The sequence below is a fragment of the Salvia hispanica genome, chromosome 3, assembly GCF_029641045.1.
Source record: "Salvia hispanica isolate PSC_SH4W2 chromosome 3, Shi_PSC_v1, whole genome shotgun sequence".
Taxonomy (NCBI): domain Eukaryota; kingdom Viridiplantae; phylum Streptophyta; class Magnoliopsida; order Lamiales; family Lamiaceae; genus Salvia; species Salvia hispanica.
In genome coordinates, this window is record NC_142694.1 from 50268184 (window position 1) to 50283620 (window position 15437).

Here is a 15437-nt window from a genome sequence, read left to right on the forward strand (position 1 = left end):
CATGTTTCGTGGAAAAGCATGCTTGCGCGAATAGAATCTAGCTTGTATTAGGGAAACTCTACAATCCACTTTTAACCAGATTCAGTATTATTTAAGCAGTATCGTACGAATTGGATCAGTATATTATTACATTGTGTTTGCTTGTGCATTTATAAGATGTTTTATAAACATTTAAATGTATAAGAAGCAAACAAAGTCTAAGTCTTTTGCTTTGTAGAATGGTTGTGGGCGTCGTCCACTTTAAGGTAACACAGTCGGTTTTATGCAATGCTTTGCAAAAGAAAAAGAAGAATTTTACAACCCAGATAGGCTTAGACTACCTATCGTGAAAGGTTGCAATGTCAGTCCGATTATTTCTAAGCATTTCTGAAATAAGATGGCGTATGTGTGGTATAGCACTGAATGGATCTAATAGCAAGACATGTCTTTATGCTATCTACTGAAAGACTAGGTCTTGATAAAATACTATTTATTAATCTACATACGTTAGCATTGAGCATACGGTATTGATTATGCACTACTTTGACTTATCAAATGGTGCGGGTTTTTCGCAACCCAATAATCCTGATATATTGGATAGTGGTGATTAATATCTAGCGATGCTAGGATTGCTATTATGTTGAATCGCGTGCAAGGTGAGTCTCGTTTGATAATGTCCTCAAGAGGAGCTTGAACAAGGTTTTTATTATTTGAAAACTGGCCAGTTGGAATTTCATTATTCCATGAATAATAAATAAGTGTTTCTTGCTAAGCCCACTCTTGGAATTAAAAAGATGTTAATTAATTAAGTCCACAACAGAGATTAATTAATTAATGGACATTTATATCTTAAGCGCGAGAAATAAATAATAAACAAAATGGAAATCTGGATTACCTGTAATTTCGGATTTGGATGGAGAGGTCAATATTACTTCTGTAGTGGCTGCTCGTAATATTCCAATATAAGCTTTTATTAAATTGTGGGTTCAATTTAATTAGTAAAAAGCTAATTGGTGTGAGCCCATATCCAAAATCTTTCATAGATCCCTGACTGTGCCCAATAAGAACTTAATATAAATAGGAAAATAAATGAGACAGAAAACACAATTATTTTCATTATGAAATTTTCATCCCCCTCTCTAATTAGTAGAGGAGCTCGAATATTCTTCAGTTCTCCTCCGTGAGGAATTTCTATCTTCTTTTTATTCGAGTCCTAGTATTTTGATAAGATCAGCCCACCCTGATATCGAGATACAGTTCGGGAACTAGTCAGAAGATCAGTGGTCTAGTATCGAAGCTCATCACGTGGAGAAGGCGCAAGCGATCGACAATTCTTTGGAGAATCAAAATCGGTAACTCTAAACCGTAGAAATCATGTTTTGGTATTTATATTCTTTAAGCATGAATTATTTGCATTTTAGCATGCAATTATCTGTTTAACATGTGAATTGATTAATCGCATAATCGGTCAAATAAATCCGTATCTGATTTATTTGTTTTGTACAACTCTTCCTCTGTGCAAGGGGCGCCAAACCTCAGCAGAAGTACCAAAAGAACTTTGACTTATCAGTCAAACTTTAGCTCACAAAGAATTTAGTAAGCTCGGGCCTTTTAAGAGAAAACTCTCGAGTCTTATTGTAATGGCAAGGCAATATTTTTCAATGTATGTATGTATATTTCGGCAATGTGTTCATTGAATACCTTTGTACTCAGCCCTGCATGTATTCCTAATGTTCAGGTTGAGCGGTGATGGGGGAGAATGCTGAGCAGAGTTGATGATTTCCTTTCCATTTTAAGTAGAGACTCTCGGAGGTGCATGTCTTCATACATGTGACCGTGTTCATTCCGCTGCATACTAAGGTTCCTGATAACACCAACTGTTCTTCCATACTCTAATAAATATTTATTGAAAAGTAAGATTTCCATTCAAATTCTAGTGATCAGAAGTTAATTTGAAGTTGTTCCCTCTTTATTTCTGAATAAATATTCAGTCATTATTTTTCCCCTTTCGATTCCTCTCCTCTTATTCCCCACCACTAGTCACGTTTCTTCTGCTTTGTTATCCCTAGCAAAGTGTGGTCGTCACAGATTGCATAACGACTACACGTCGTAATTGTCTCAAATATGAAAAAGATAGATTTAGCATGAATTAACTCAATCAAATAAATCATGGATTATTAATGCACTTTCACTAATAACTCGTATATCACCTTGGAATCATGCACTCACAAGTGGTTAAACTTCCAAAGATGGGAAATGTGTTTATCTCTCACTCTCAAAGTGTATAAGGCAAAGTGTATAGCACTCAAATCATGCATCATGCAAAGTTTACCATAGGCTTGCTCAAAGTTTAATCCCTCCTCTACTTGATGTGATTAAGCATCAAAAGTCCGAAAGGTATTTGTTTTTGGTTGTAGTGTAGGCTCTTTGGTAGGTGAGAAATATTTGGCTAAAAAGTAACTCAAAATAAAATTCCCAAGTAGAGTAAAATAAACTCTACGTTTCTTATAAACTCAAGACACTTTCAAAATTTATTTTTCCTTCATCTCACTTCCTAATCCTTTGATTTTTCGTTCTTTTCTACATAACCTTTCTTTCTTTTTATTTTTCTTTCCTTTTCTTTTCTTTCTCTTTTCTAAGCATCCTTTCTAGATCAAGCACACTTTTGAATTTTTCTATTTCTCAACTTGCACTTTTCTACATCTAAGCACACTACTTAACTTACCTCCTTATTTTCCCAATTCCTTTACAAAAGATAATAAAAACTATACTAACCCAAGGAATTGTCCCCATTTATTTGGCTTCCAAAGAATAGGCTTAAAGGCTCAAAATTGGCTCCAAAGGGTGAAAGAGATTTTTGAAAAGGGTCAAAAAAATGTTGATATAAAAGTAGCTATGAAAAGATGGCCTAAGATTCTCCTTCATCAACTTAAACACTACAAGAAAGTTCTGGAAACATATACATGCATGCAGATAAATCACACAAGAAAGAATTAAGACTCAAATCTCACAAGGTATAAGTATAATTCAAAGCGAACAAGCAATTCACTAATTATGCACCTTTTCACCAAACCATCAAATCAAAACGTCAAGCCATATTTAATCAAAGATGAAAAGAACTTCATATCATTGGCAACTCGATCCAATGTGTCCTTAAACATGCGTGTTTCTAAGTTCTTCATGCTATGTTTATGACATGGATTCACATTAGGGTTTTTAAAACAAAAAAACAAAATAAAACAAAAACCTAAACTCACGGTCCACCACTTCATCCCCCCAAACTTATTTACAGCAAAGTGTGAAATAAATTTGCAGAGTCGGTCGGGACGTGAGTAAACTATGAAAACAGTAAAGATACCTTGAAATTTGGCGTTGAGGCTAGACGAGGCAAAAATTCAAAAAATTCAAAAAAATTGCGATAGAAAACTATAGTCGGGCAACGTGGAAGAGTCAAAACGTTCCAGTGGCTCGCAAGCGGTCGATGGCCGTAGTCCGGAACTTTCGAAAATTCCAATCAACACAAAATACAAAAATTAAACACAAAAATGACTTAAAAACTTAAAGAAAAAATGTTTCTAACATAAAAATAAAAATAGTCTTCAACAAAACAAAAACAAATATGATACAAATCCTCTTTCCGCAAGACGAGATACGCCCCGGTAGTGCTCTCAGATTGTCGTGTCGTCCCCAAAGATAGAACGGTTTTCGTCTCTGATGGAGGCGAGGCAGAGTTTCGACAGAAGAACAATGCACAAAAGAGAGAGGGAGCTTATGAATGTAGAGAATGCTTTAAGTGTAGAGATTTCAAGTGTATCTTGAAATGTCTTGGTGTAAAGAATGGAAGAGTATGCATCACTATTTATAGGCCATGTGGAGCTTATGGAGTCAAATATGCCATTAAGGCTAATTTGTAAGGGTCGGCGGTTACAAACGTTACAGACATAATGGTTGACGTTTACAAACGTTACAGGCATTACAGAAGTCAATCATGGACGGATGTACCTAGACACCTCTCACGAAGTCGTTCATTCCATAAATGTATCTAGATGACTCGATCAATGTGCATGCATTCTACCAAGCTTTCTATGTATGCTCATTTGCTACATTGTTTTATCTACGTATCCAAAATGAGATTAATTAATTAATTAATTATAAATTCCATATCTCCATATATAGTGCCGGAGCCAGAATTTTAATTGTGGGGGGCCCAAATTACCATTAAAATTTGATGAGTGTGTTCAGTGCTAACGACACTTTTTCGAACATAGCACATATTTTACTACTTATATTTTATTATATGTTTTCATCGTATTTACTAGATTAAAGAGTTATTATCTACTATTATAAATTATTTTATAATAAAGGGCATCACATTAACATTTATTTTATTAATATCATATACTCCCTCCGTTCCAAGATAAGCGAAACACTTCTTTTGGGCATGAGATTTAAGGAATTGCTTAAATTAAAGTGGAGAGAGTAAAATATGAAAGAGAGAAAAGTAGAAGAGTAAAGAGTGAATAAAATATGTGGATAATAAAGTAAGACTGATGATTTTTTGCTAAAAATGAAAATGACTCACTTGTAGTGGGACATTCTAAAAAGACGACTCGTTTATCTTGGGACAGAGGGAGTAATATTTTACAATATTTATGAAATCAAAGAAATATTTTATATTTTTAAATTACAAAAATCATTTTTTAAAATTATAAATTAAAATTATTTATACAAGATTACAAATATATAAATCTAATAAAACATACTCAAGTGAATACATAGAAGTAATAGATGCCTAGATATCAGAATGTTCCAATTGGGTTTCAAACTAGGTACCTCACGACCAAGCGCCCAACAATGACACCAACTGCGCGGGTTTTTCATGTTTAAAATTGTAATTACATGTATCATATATAGTAAATATCCAAATGGGTGAGGGGCCCAGGGCCCCCCATGCCCCATCATGCCTCCGCCCCTGTTCATATATCGTGACATACTTTAATATATTATTTCTCACTCACCGAGAATCGGTTTAGAGAAAGTGAACGTACCACAATCATCTGCTCGGAGCATAGATCGATTATAAATTATTTAATTATTAAATAATCTGTCACTTATACAATCCGATCCAAATGCGTTGACCGAACTGCGATTCTAACGGAGGATAGATTGATTCATGCCCAACAAGGGTTCAACCAATTAACACCATTTTATTATTTACCTTCTATTAGAATTTAATTATATCAAGCTTGATGGTATTTGAAAAAACCAAATAGTTTGACTGCTACTCCTTTCTTCCATTAAAAATGAAACGTTTTCCTTTTTGAGTTATTCGATTAAAAATGAAACGTTTCCTAAAATATAAATAATTGTATCTCTACTTTTCCCTATTTTCTTACTTTACTCTCTCTTCTTTTACTCACAAAACAACACAATATAAAATTTCGTGCCGAAAAGCAAATGTTCCATATTTATTGGGACGGAGAGAGTATTATTTTCGTTTAAAAATTGATTACACATTCATTTGCTGAAAATAACCGGGTAAACAAACAAATCTAATCTGTATAGAATTAATGTGATGAAAGTAAAATCTAATTTATTTTTCACGATAATTGAACACCAATAAGGTCTCACATATAGACAAATTTAGGGGAACATAGCGCCGACTAATGTGAAGATTGACTTAAACACCGCACGATCATTCTTTTGACGTTTTCGTTAGCTTAATTTAATTTTGTTGGGAGATTAATTGATCAAGACAAAATTCTAGTAGTATTAATTATTTTCAAACCTAATTGGCTTAATTTAATAATAACACATTTTCCGGTTATAATAGTAGATGATTGATTGATATTATGAGAAGCCATTCACTGAATTTGGCCTTTTATTTAAGGTGTTTATTAATCATAGACTAATAAGGAACAAGATCATTGACCAATATTCAATAAATAAAAAAGCGTAAGTGCACGAGGATGTTGATTGTTTGATAGCACATATTTATAAATTTAATTAAATTTATAATTCGAAGGGAGAGTTTAAATTTAATTAAATCATGTATATATTGGATAAAATACGAATCTTTAATCCCTCAGAATCTATTATTACCGATGCTGAATATATGAAGGACAATTGGATATGGAATATATCTCTCATACCAAACTAACGTTTTAACTTTTTATGTGCTTGCAAATAAAAATTGAGCAATGCTATGTCGCATCCTATAATAAATATGGTGTCGATTCATGAACTTAGTAATGAAAATACAAAATTTATTCAACATTGAGAATGAACATATCCAAATGGGACACGTAACAATCATCGAATATTATAAATTTATAATGTAAAGTTATAAAATTTGATGAAAGAAATGTGAATAATCCAAAGGGGTGGTATGGGTCGACGTGGCCACATTCTGCTCTCCATGTTTTACTCACATGATTCTGCGCTCTCCGTGACATCACTATATTTTCTCCAAATTAATTTTTTGAACTCAATTCTCTGAAAATGAAAAATGTTTTAATGAAATCAAACATGAAATACATAATCAAAACCCCACTTCTATTGTAAACGCATGGATAATGATATTTTACAAGTTAATGCGACCATAAGTGTATTTGAAATTAAATGTTATCCACAAAAGCAAAACATGAGGTTTACAGTGAATGCAGGAGAATACACCACGGGATTGTAGTTAAGAGATAAGTGTGGGACAATCACATCAGTGTTACACTGTAATTTAAATCGAAATATCAATACAACTCTGTTTTACTTATGATTTAAAAATTGTTATTACCTTCACCGTGAAATGATCCAAACAAGAATGAACGTGAATCTAAAAATGCATCTCAAATCTTGACCTTAAAATTAGATGATCTAATAATTAATAATTGACCAAAAATATAGAAGGTCAATTATTAAGTAGTTTTAGATCATTTTACAAAATCTGGGTTTGTTGTTAGTTTTAGTTAGTTTTAGGTGATCTATTAGTAAATTGACCTAAAAAAAAAATAAAAATAACCTAAACATGTCCTCCGTATAATTTTGTTCTGAGTTTTTATATTAAGATCTAGTTTTGCATAGATCAAAACTCTACCTTCACCCATATAAATGTGACTGTATTCGGTACAATGTGGACAACAAGGAGCTGCAAAAGATATAAATGAATAATTAGAAATAAATGAATTAAGGATGAGAGATAGAAATTATAAATAGATATAGTAATTGTCCCTAAAAATAGTGATGGCGAAAGAATTGTTTTTTGAATAAAGAGTATAGTTTAACATTAAATTTAATAATGATATAGAATGACTATACAAATATCTATTCCCTACTTTTCTGGCTTTTTTTCATTATCTCTCTTATTTTATCTATGTTTTTTCTTCTTTTTTATTTTACTAATTTTTTATTTAAATTCATGTCATACACAATTAAGACTATTTTTTTTTGGATCGAGGGAGTATAAGAATAAAGGATATGATTTATGAATTATGATATTTGGTTTAGAAATATTGCTTTGTGGATGCTCTTAAATAAATTTGATTTAAATTCAAAAATAAATTGATTCCCTAATTGGGCTTTGATATAAATTCATAAAATAAATAAGTTGTATATTTGATTTTATTTATCTATCATGTTATATAAAAAAAAAATCACCGCGAACACTGCTATATAGTATTTGTATTTAATGTGTGAATATATATAATTGACCTTGTTGATTTGATGGATTCCATGCTTGACTATATTTGGTGTTGCGGAATAGGTGATATAAATCAGGAGGATCAGAAATTATTGAACGAGGCCATATTCTAAAACTTCCATCATGTTGGAGAAATGAATACATATGCTACCTAATTTGATTTTTTTTCTCAGACCTATGTATTTAGCTGCGATTTTCTCTGCTACATGTTTGGTTCATTGGATATGAGCACAAAGTATCTTGTTAATATCAAATGTCGTTTTTATTTGCTTTCTAAAATATTTTCTCTTTTTCATTGGAAGTTTATGCTACTTGCCATTATTTCAACATTATTTTCGTATTCTTATTATTATATTATTGTCGATATCTCTCACACACACATACCTCATCCATCTCTCATTTATTGTCCATTTTCTTTTAGACACGAATTTTAAAAAATGTAAAGTAAATAGATGTATAAAATTAATGAAATATCGGTCTCACTTTTGTATATTAGTTTGATAATAAAATATAATTATTAGAATCTAAGACCTATTTACTATTAATAGTAAAAAAAAGTGAGAAAATAAACAATAAATAGGAGACGGACCAAAAGTCTACAATATATATTGGATGAAGGGAGTATATATTACGAGGTGAGCCATAATTTTGACAATGGAAACTCAAGGTAATGTTGATAATTATGGAATATTTTTTGGTTCGGCATCGTCAAAGTATTCACATCAATGGCAATGAAAACCTCGAGAGATGAGTAACGAGAGAGAAGGAGAATTATAGAATATGTGATAAAAAAAAATAGAGATACACATGGTGGTTGTTGATAAAAATAATATTGCATAAAACGACTCGCAGTGTCAATATAGTGATAGTTTACCATTGTCAGAACTACTGTTAAAGATAACAAAGCGTATATTTCATTTATCCCATTAAAAATGAAATATTTTCCTTTTTAGGATGTCCCAATAAAAATGAAACGGTTGCTAAAATAGAAACAACACAATCTTAACTTTTTCCTCTCTTTTACTCCCTCCGTCCCACGTTACTTGAGTCATCTTTCAATTTGGGCCAGTTCGATATTGGACTCGTCCAATCTTGGCCAGACCGAACTTGGGTCATTTTGGGCTTGACCTGAACTTGGGTATTCTGGGTCCGACACAACCAAGGCCTTTCTGGATCTACCCTAAACTTGGCTCTGATATCATGTGTTCGGATCGTTAACTGCACATTAGTTTGATGCTCATTGTTTAAATCAAGCTCACAATGATATGTTTTATTTCCAACTTCCCTTATTTTCAGAAATGGTAAGAGTTTGCACCCGCACCATTATTATAATTAGAAGTGATAGAAATAACAATAAATTAATAAAATCAGTGAATTAGTACAATCCACACTCTTGGTATTTGTTTGACATGTAGTTGTCCATGTGTGCATATTGATCGGTCGTTTAGATACGCCCCTCGAACGAACAATGATGTGAGAGATGTCCAGATACATTCGTCCAGGTTCATGCTCCATAATAGACGTTTGTAACGTCCAACCGTTACACTCCAGTATTAATGACAGAGTCGACTCTGCTTTAATTTAGAAAGCTCTACATGTAGTATGCTTTTTCTATGAATATGATAGTACATTCCATACACATTTCTCTCTCTCTCTCTCTCTCTCTCTAAATGAATTTAAATTCAAAATCGATCTAAGATGCTCGTGAGGATAGAACATCCAGTTCTCCGGAGCTCGGTTGTCAACGGTGCGCTACTACATTCGAGACCAATTTGTTTTATCTTTGGAGACAATTTGTCAAATCTGAGAGCACTTTTTGGGGAAAGAACTCCCCGACTCGGTTGAATATTATAGTTTTGTCGTTTTATACTCCATATAATTAAATTTTTTACTTCCAATTACTTATATCTTAGATTGTATCACGCTTATCTCTTATATCTAGGATTCAATTTACAACAACCTACCCTGATTATAACAGTGTTTATTTTATATAATTGATTAATCAATTTACAACAACATACCCTAATTATAAAAGTGTGTATTTTACATACTCCCTCCGTCCCACATTTGTAGTAACATTTAGTTATAGCACGGGTTTTAAGGAATTGGTGGAGTGTGTAATTAATGAAGTGAGAGGTGGAGTGTGTAATAAATGAAATGAGATGGTGGAGTGAGATGATGGAGTGTGTAATAAATGAAGTGAGATGATAGAGTGTGTAATAAATGAAATGAGTTGGTTGAAGTGGGTCCCTTTTTGACTTTTTGATTTTTTATTTTTGTTTTGATTTATTTTAATATAGATAATGGCATTTGGGTGTAATTTTAGTGAATAATGGGGTAAAATTTTATGTGCAAATATGATAAATTCTAAATGTTACTCCAAACGTGGGACGAACTTTTATGGCAAAATGTTACTACAAATCTGGGACGGAGGGAGTAATTGATTAATCCTATTTAAGCTTTTGTGATATATAGTTTAGAACTTATACATTTGATATATGATTAAAATTCTTTGAAATTTAATGTATTAATTTAACTTGCGTCGGATATGTGAAAGGATAAGTGTCATCGAATTGTATACCTAATATAATAAATACTCCTTGTTTGCAAATTACAATCGAATTGAGATGGTGGGTTACATACTAGGATGCATTGAAGAGCATGGTCCCCTAATTAATTTGCTCTCAAAGATGACAAAAACAAAGTTTCAGTTCTGCTGCATGTTGTCTGTTTGCGGCCTTCACCCCAACTTTTTGTCTTATACTTCACACACACCTTACCACCAACCAATTTGTGATATCTGTCAAATAGAGTTTACAATAAATAAATTATGGATCTAACAGCTCTATTTTAACTGGATCCCATGCGTTTATTTCTCTAATATTTTTTCAAACAAATATCTGAAGCTAATTAGTAATTTATAATATTCCAATCAATCGGCAGTATTTCGGATTTTCAGGCTAGTTATCAATGCCCATACTCCATTATTGCATTTTATTTCATATTTCCATTGTATTACATACTAATAAATGAAATTTAATCAAATAATACTTTCGTAAATACTTAAACAAAATAAAAAATTAGGGTGAAAGGCTCAGTTCATTATCATAGCATTCCTTCCCCGCAATTATATTTATTATCTTGATTAAAAATAAAATAAGTGAGATAATAAAAATTAGCGGATTGTCAAATGTTTTATTACACTGTAGGTCAACCACAAAAAATTATTGAATTAAGGATTATATAATTCTAACCTTGATCTAATTATAAAAGGGTTAACTCATTTAATTTTGAAATTAGTCAAATTCTAGTTACTCTAATAACGTTTCAAATTGAATTATGAAGTTTCAATTATTCTCAATTTTCATATACATAACGTCCTCTTTTTTGGGTATGTTCAAAATAAATGTTTTATAAAAATAAGTATTTTTCTTTTAATATTCACTTTTTTCTTCTTCTTCTTTTTTCTTATTTAAACAAAAAGCACATTGTTTTAATCTCATCAAAGACATTGTTTTATGGGATATTAAGAATTTAATAGAACTTCATTATTTAAAAGCAATTATCTCATTATAAAATAACCGGCCACCACTCCTTTGTATCGAATACGACTATTGAATTTTTTTTTTCTTGACAAACGACTATTTAATTGGATACAAACTAGTAGTAGTTGATATTCCGATTTTATTATATTCCTTTAATTAAAGAAAAACAAAGAGAAAACAATGTTAGTTACCGTCTGTTGGGGCTTAGTCTAGAAAGGAATGGGTGTACATGTATGAAAAGTAGCTCATAATATTAAAATATTATGACGAAATTGAGGATAAACATATTTATTTATGAGATCCAGAAATTGGTGCACATGTCTGTCGCTTTCACTAACCATATTTAACATCCCAATCATATATTTTGAGATTAGTAAATTAATACAGGAACAATGGCATACCATATTTTACTCGTTAAATTAGTGTTTGAAATTTGAACTAGTGCCTTTTAATTTATTTTAGTTGATAAAACTATACTTTTCAAAGTGACAATCTAATTATGGTTTTGTAATTTGGACCTCCTAACCTGGTCAGAGGCTACTAAATTTGTTGTTGGAGGTTTTCTAAATTAAATAACCTTTGGCATTTATTTACTTGTTTGGGCGAATAACTATATATACTTCCATTACTAATTTCAAAGATGGTAAGATGGGAGTGGATGGACTAATTACGTATTTGAATAGTACTTTCATTCCATATTTTCATTTTCGTCCGTTCATATAAATATGGATATTTCATTTATAGAAAGTTATCCCAATTTATTACCTCTATATATCAAATTATTAATAACTTATACCACCATTAAAATATTAATAATAATGAAGATCTCACTATTCATTAACACTGCTTTAACTACCTTTTTCCTCTTTTCTTTTATTTTACTAATTTTATCTTAATTCTCATGCCATATCATATGCTCATATTTTTATAGGACGAAGATAGTATTGTAAACATAATATTAGGGCTGGGGAAAAATACCGAAAAAATGATCTATCGCTCGTATCGTATTGAAAAATATCGAAAAATTATCGAATTTTCGATATATCGTAATTTTCGATACGATACGATATCGTATCGTAAGTTTTCGATACGATAACGATATGAATTTCCTTATATCGCGATATATCGTTTTATATCGAAAATATGATATATATCGAAAATTTTCGATATATCGATATTTTCGATATTTTATTTTCGATATATATCGAAATTTTCGACATATATCGATATTTAACGATATATCGAATTTCGGTACGATATATCGAAATATCGATACGATAACGATATGCAATTTTTTTATATCGAAACTTTCGATACGATAACGATATGAAATTCTTTCATATCGATATTTTCGATACAATACACGATACAACGTTTTCGATACGATATATCGTATCGACCTACCCCTACATAATACTACTAAGTAATCTATTAGTCTTAGATGGAGAATATCTTTTTTCTTATTTATAAGACTTTCAAAGAAAAGAGTAGGATTAATAATATTTGTATATTTATTTGTATAATTTTATAAGACTTTCTTATTTATGTGAGAAGAAATATAGGAGATAATAACTTAGTAGTATTAATTACTACAATGCGAACAGATAAATCATCAGTGAAATGCCTTATAAACGGAAATGAGTCCAATCTTAGAATAAGATATGATCTCTCGAACATTCATTGAAATACATAATGAATTAATATATTTGTATATTTATTTATTCTAACACTCTTGAGAAATTTGAAACTTATCAGTATATTTGGTCGACTAATAAATATCTCATTAACAAAAATTTTAAGCTGAAAATATACAAATGTAAATTAATAGTGGAATAGTATTAAAACGACTTCATCGATAAAAATAAAAATACTTTTCTTTTTTATTATTTACATAATAATATCTCATTTTTATTCATGAAAAGTTCTTCAAAAATCATTACCTATATACGTAAATTTATTTACAACTTATACTACAAGGATCCACCATTAAACACGAATAATAATGTGAAACTCAGTATTCATTAATACTAATATTTTAATATCTCTCTTTATATCTCTTACTTTACTAATTCTGCATTAATTTTCGTGTCGTCGCAAATATTCTTATTTTTTTAAGGATGAAGAAGTACTCCCTCCGTTCCCTCATAATTGTGGCAGAACTTTTCAGCACGGAGTTTAAGAAATGAATGTTGAGTGTGTTAAATAAATAGATAAAAAAGTAAGAAAGAGAAAAAGGTAGAGAGAATAAAGTAAAAAGTGAATAAAGTAGAGAGAATAAAGTAAGAAAGATGAAAAAGTTACTATATATGGAAATGACTCAACTATGAGGGAACTTCCCGAAATAGAAAAATGACTCAACTATGAAGGAATGGAGGGAGTACTATATTTTTCATGAATTGAGCGAGCCTACATAATTTATCCAAAACAAAAAATGTGAGATTCAAATTATGGTACTCTCTCCGTCTCAAGGAAGATGACCTCTTCTTTAGACGATACGAGATTTTATGTAATTATATTTTATATGTTAGGTAAAGAGATTAAAATAAGAAAGATTAAAGTAAAGTTGAATAGATTTTTAATTTTAATAATATTTTAGATAAATTAAAAAATAAAGTGAGTCATTTCTATTAGCATAGAAGGAGGAAATAGTAAAAGTCTAGCCACGACGATGCAAATGAAAGTGCAGTCGTATTCAAGCCTATATATATGTGCCCCCAACACTCCCAACATTTCATAATCAAATCCCACACACCTTTTTTCACAAACAAACAAACAATTGAACAATGGCGAAGCTCACCAAAATCAAATCCGTCCTCAAAAAAATGCAATCCTTCAAGCTCGGCCGCGCCGCCCCCTCCTCCATCGCCGCCGCCGACACCTACCGCTCCTTCGACTCCTCCGCCGACGCCAGGGACCTCCACCCGGTCTACGTCGGAAAATCGCGCCGCCGCTACCTCCTCCCCGCCGAGGTCCTCGACAATCCGATCTTCCGCCAGCTCGTCCAGCGGCGCCTCGGCGGCGATGACGACGACTACTCCGACTCAATCGTCATCGGCTGCGAGGTAGTTCTGTTCGAGCACCTTCTCTGGATGATGGAAAATGCCGATCCTCAGCCGGAATCGCTCAACGAACTCGTCGAATTTTACGCCTGCTGAAGAGTAGTGATTGTGTGCGGTCAATTTCATGGCCTTGTGTATAGATGCACAAATCCCTAATTTGATTTTTTTTCCCCTTTCCGATGATAATAATGAGATGATGATTTTGGCGGTTTTGAATCGACTAATCCGATTTTACGCGCCTAATCATGTATACTAATTTTCTGTTTTGGAATTGATGTTGCTAATTATTCATATTTTCAATTGCCTTTCTAAGAGCATTCTCAATATAGAGCTGTCCACTCTCCTAACCGTCGTCCCGGACAGCGATCGGGATGGCTCCTATTGTGTTAGACGAGCCGAAGGAGGGTGGCGGCGGACGCTGAGGGGACAGTCTTAGCCAACCGGGAGCCGTCCTAAATAATTCAATTTTTTTTTTTTTTTTTAAACTCTATATATATAACTCATTATACGGGTCCTCATTTATTGCTTATAACATCATAATCCAAATTTACACCCTTAGATTTTAAAATTATTGGATGAGGTTAAATCTTACGAATTTCAATAAATAATAGACAAAATATCAACACATGGATAAGATCGTCATTCTGTTATTATATCATAATTTTCGGGTTTTTTTATAGCAACATAGTATATTACAAATATCAACACAATGACATGAGTATTTCAACCCAAGTATATGAAAATATCAACACAGTTTTATTGAGATTTTACGTGCATTATATTGAAATTTTTTGATGTATTTGTTAATAAAAAAATCTGCTTATCAACATACACGAAAACTTAAATAAAAATTATCAAATTTTATCATCCGAACGTCGTCGGAACATATGCAATTGATGTCTCGTTGGAATCCTAATAAAATTACCTTTAATTTGATTTATTTCTGCGAAGAAATAATTTAAATCCAGATAGTTACGTAAATTTAAAGTTTTGGGGTAATTTTAATAATAAAGAATTGACATTAATACCATTTAATTTTATTTAATAATTATTTAAATTTAAAATATAATCCCTCCGTCCCACATAATTTGTCTCACTTTGACCGGACACGGGCTTTAAGAATTGTTATGAAAAGTGAGTTGAAAAAGTTAGTGGAATGTG

At 31.7% G+C, this 15437-nt stretch overlaps 1 pseudogene; it reads left to right on the plus strand.

The window, feature by feature from the left end:
• Window positions 1-13956: 13956 nt before the first annotated feature.
• On the plus strand, window positions 13957-14563 carry LOC125216943 (auxin-responsive protein SAUR76 pseudogene; annotated as a pseudogene).
• The last annotated feature ends 874 nt before the right edge of the window (window positions 14564-15437 follow it).